General features: G+C 36.2%; 1 protein-coding gene across 1 annotated transcript in view; it reads left to right on the top strand.

The window, feature by feature from the left end:
• LOC137992257 (transport and Golgi organization protein 2 homolog) overlaps positions 1–5,000 on the top strand; it is a 17,469-nt gene that overhangs the window by 2,679 nt on the left and 9,790 nt on the right. The gene's annotated exons all lie outside the window — the stretch shown is intronic.

Raw genomic sequence — 5,000 nt, 5'->3', positions numbered from 1 at the left:
GAACCCCAAACAGAGATATGCTTGTTAAAAAGGGACAAAACATTAAGATGTGCTATTTACACAATAAGAATGACATACATATATCAAGTGGTTGTACATGTATATCAAGACTGTAATACATACATCAAAATTCCCCATATAAATATCGAAGCTCATATTTACATGTTAAACGATGCTATACTTAAATCAAGATTATCTGATATATTTACATCAATATTCTTTAGCAATATGTACATCAAGTTTCCCGATAGGTAAGGTAAGGTAAGGTAAGGTAAGGTAACTTTATTTAAACACGGTATTTCCTTCAGGTATACATTTACATTGAAGTATAGAAAAAACCATCTTCCTAACTAATCTAAAAACTAAGTTAAAAACTAAAATAATAAAAAGAAAACACCTGCTTTTCAAGGAGGCCGTGTGTAAAAAACAGAATATCACTAATTAAATTATTTGTCGATCGAAATTTACGTCTCTTAATTTTCCCTTAAATATACTAGGGGATGTCAATTGCCGCACCTCCAGAGGCACGGCCGTTCCATAACACACTTCCGCTGTAAGAAAGACTTCCTTTATAAAATTCAGTACGGGGTTGCGGACCAGCGAGCTTGTATTCATTCTCTCTAAGGTTATAACTAGTTAAATCGCAGCGACGAACAAAACGCGAAGTCAGATATTCTGGAGCAGTGTCATTTACAATGCAACGCATCATTATTGCTTTACTGACTGCGCGCTAATGGACAAGTTTCGACCACTTTAAATTTTGAAATAAATATATATCATGATTCGGGATACTTTCCGTCGAGTTTTAAACACATCAACATGCGTGATAACATACACAGCATGACTACTAACGCCCATGTCTTTATATATCTACATCGTTCGTGATATATATACATCAAGATTCGTGATATATACATCGAGATTCGAGCACTTCTTACATGAGGACAAGAATACCGCTAGGTTTTTGTTATTGCTAGAGTCATGAAGCGTCCCAAAAACCCATCAAATCACTCAGGACATCACAGAAAATAGTAGGTGAGTAAACTTTATTTATCTGGCTGTCCATAAAATGAATTTTCGAAAAGAAACATCGCGATTTGAAGTTTTTATGGAACATTTTCCTTGATCAGTTGAATCGGCCGTTACAACTGTCTCAAAATAACGTGACGTCACGCGCTCTCGCATCCTTAGGGTGTGGCAGCACCGGAAACCGGAAACCGGAAACCAGAATTATCCACAAGTCGCGAGAACTGCAACAACTTATCCACTGGATAAATCACTACTAGTCCACTGGATGACTCAATTGGTGTTGCTAGTGTTTATCCGGTGAATAGCGTTATCCACCTTTTGAACAATCGAGGCCTCGTTTCTTGTGAATCTTGATTCTCATCAAGTCTTCTAAGGGGAAGTCACCGTTTGAAAGAAGACATCAAGCAAATCATTTGCTAGTAATGATCATAATCGAAATTTGTTTATCATACATGGTCAAGTTTACATAAAGTAACAATGTTTGAAATTTATTTAATCAACAAAGTTGCTTTACCGTCTTTCCTTCCTTTTATTATGTTCTAGCTATTCTTGGTTTTTACGTGACGTCATCAAAACTAAAAATAAGGAATTATTAATCCTTTTGAGATTTTAGTTTAGTTAGTTATTAGAACAGCTGAAGACTTGTCTTTTCACAAATTTTCAGTTTGATAGGGTTTTTCGTCTTGTGATAAAGCAAGGTTGAATTTCTAAGATTTTGCGTGACACGATATATTAAAATTGCGGTCGAGAATGCTATCACGTGGGTTAAAAAAGTGACTTATCGGCTGAGATTTTGCAATTTGAACAGTCCTTGTATGAGAATAAGTACTCACAAAGATGTTTATGAGCCCTCAGAAGACGACTACTGGCTTTTTATAGAAAAACTCGATGACATATGTTTTTGTCAGCTTTCGGCCGCCATATTTGTGCCCCTGAGAGGGACGCAAACATGGCGTCTCCATACAAAGCCTTATAAATTTGAGTAAAACATTTCTTCGAATATCTCCCGCACGTAACGTCGCACAGACCTGAACCTTTGTGAGACTGTTTGAATATACATCTTGTTTTATCTCTTTGATTCTTGAATTTATTTGTTGAATTGTTTTGATGATGGTGTGAAAGTGAAACAGGGGCACCCAACGTCAATTTCGGAAAATATCTGTTCGGAAGACGATTTGAGATCTAGAATTTTTGGAACATTTGTTGTAAAATTTCTTGCTTGCCTGCCTGTCCTAGGATTTTCGAACATCTGAAAAATGGTATAATTGCCCATTTTTAACGGATTGTTTCCCTAAAAAGGTCACCTAGAATTTTCGGAAGCCTTTTTTCTGCCTGAAATTTTCGAAAAGGTAAGTTTTGATTCCTATAATTTTCGGATCACTAGACTTTCAGCTAGGAAATCCAAACAGATAAAAAAAATTTAGGAGATGAAAATATGCCTATATCTACCGTCTAAAATACGTTTGACAATGCTATGTTTAAGTGGCTTTGAACTATATTTCGTTGGGAGCCCTTGGTGAAAACCGGCAATTAACACAGCCTCCAAAATAAGAGATTATGAACGGGCTATGTTACGTTATTTTAGGTGGCTCAAACCAGTTTCAACACTTTCAAGAGACTTTGTTATTAGAAGAATTCACACAACAAAACTTTATCATGCAACAGCAACGTTATGGTCCCATGTGAAACATCAATTATTGTTGAACAAGATGCAGTCATTTTTTGTGACGTGACAAGTTACCGTGGCAACAGGAAACCCTTGCAAAAACACCCTTTATTTTGGCTTTAGTTGCTCATATCTAAAAAACTCGGTGACCCCAATTTTTTATCGCACAGAAGTGATCAGCAGGCCAATATGAAACTCTCTGCAAAGTTGAAAAAAATATGTGTAGCGGATTCAGAGCTACCTTAATTTTTCAAATATTAAGGTGGCTCTGAATCCTCTCGACATACTATTTTTAAATTTTGCAGAAATAGTCTCATTCAGGTATGCTGGTTACATTTCAGAAATAAAAAATGGGGGTCACCGAAATCGTTTTTGATCTATGAGAAGCTAAACCCAAAATATGGGGTGTTTTTGCAGGGCTTTCCTGTTGCCACGGTAAATTCTTACGCCACAAAAATGAACTAATATTTTTCAGTAATAATTGGTGTTTGATATGGAACCGTAACATTGCTGTTAAGTGACAAAGTGTTGTAGTGTCAATTCTTCTAATAAGAACGTTTATTTCAAGTGTTGAAACTGGTTTGAGCCACCTTAAAACTCGAAAATTTGGAATTCCTTTACTGATAAAATTATCGTTACATCATCACACACATAATGAAACGAGTAGAGAGTGTTCTTCAGGCCCTGCGCTCAAAGGACGAAATTGTTGAAAAGTTTTGTGATGTTTTTACCGGGTTGGGCTGCATGCAAGGCGAGTACCACATTGAGCTTGATGACTCTGTTCAGCCTGTCATTCACCCTCCTCGAAGAGTGCCATACTCCCTACAAACCTTTCATTCAAAGTTAGCAGAAGTGAAAAGTAGCCGAGTAATAGAATTAAACTTAGGGCTACACTTCACACAAGCGACCATACGCCTGGGAGCATTACAAGATTAAGAATTGTAAGTATGAACTCAGAGAGCAAAAGTTGAAGAACCTTGAACATATTCAATTTTCGTATTCTTGACGGTGTTTTCCCAGTTCAACAATTCTCATGACGCTATGTCAAATGTGAACCAGCCTTAAGTTACAAAATAATGAAAATAAAGTTTCAAACTGACTTAAAGCGGTTTCCTTGCATTTAAGTTTTTACAGTATTTGCAAGACAGTGAACTATGATTAAGTTTTCACAGTCAACTTCAATGTCTACTAATCACATCTCGATTATTTGTGCTTCCAAAATTAATTTCTTCAACGAGGAACAAATAATTTGCAGGTGTTCTTATCCACTGAGGAAAACCACTCTCACAGAACAGAAATGTTTTGTTGAGACAACAAAATTAAACCTTGTTTTTGCTCCTTAAATATATTCTAAGGTCGACTGTAACTTCTTGATCAATACTAGTCATTGACCAAATGTTTCCCATAATTGTCCTTGCATTCCTTTCTAATTCTTGGCTGATGCAAGCTGATATCATGAAACAATAAATTAAGGTTCCACTTATGATAACAACATAAGCCCTCTAACTGGGCCTATCCAATAGAAGATAAAATAAATGCAATTAAGAATTTCCATGCACACTGAAACGTTTAACAATACATCATTTCACTGTCATAGTCGTGCAACAAAAAATAAATTCGAAATCGTTCATTGAAAAAGGCCAAGAACTCGGAATATTGTCGAAAACAAATTTATAAACCACCTCTCCAATTCTCTAGTCTGTGCGACTCAAGAGATTATTATTGACAATGTTTAAGTTAAAGAAAGCGTTTGTTTCTTAATTAGGGGTGGAATCTAGTTAATGTTTGATACCATCTTGCATAATTCATTGTCAAGAAGTAGAAAGGAATGCAAGGGCAATTACTGGAAAAATTTTGGCATGTGATTTGATATTAACTCACATATTAGACTACGCAATATTTCTTTCCTTTGCACCTTAGTACCTGGCTTCCCTAATGGTGTTTTTATTAGAATCCGCCTTACAAGAAGGGGTTCCTCTCCACTAACTAGAACATTCACTAGTCAGCAGGTATTTTGTGGGAAATTATGTGTGTGTGGATGGTGAGTTGAGAAAAAATCATAAGAAAAAAGTTAGGGTTAGTCTGTAAAATGAGGGATGGAAATTCACAAAGCAAACTCTCAACCCCACAATAAGATTAGCAAATGAAAGGTTGCTAGTGAAACTGCTGCTATTACTATTAAATAACCACACCTCAGTTCAGAGCATTGCTCCTGCATCGCAGAGGTTCGAATCACGTTGAGGCCACCTACATTTTTTGAACAAGGTTCTATAAGAGACAATTGCTTGAATTGTCCAGATAGAGT

The sequence above is a fragment of the Montipora foliosa genome, chromosome 2 (assembly GCF_036669935.1).
Source record: "Montipora foliosa isolate CH-2021 chromosome 2, ASM3666993v2, whole genome shotgun sequence".
Taxonomy (NCBI): Eukaryota; Metazoa; Cnidaria; class Anthozoa; order Scleractinia; family Acroporidae; genus Montipora; species Montipora foliosa.
The sequence above is the reverse complement of the archived record's forward strand: the minus strand, read 5'-3'. Positions and strand labels throughout refer to the sequence as shown.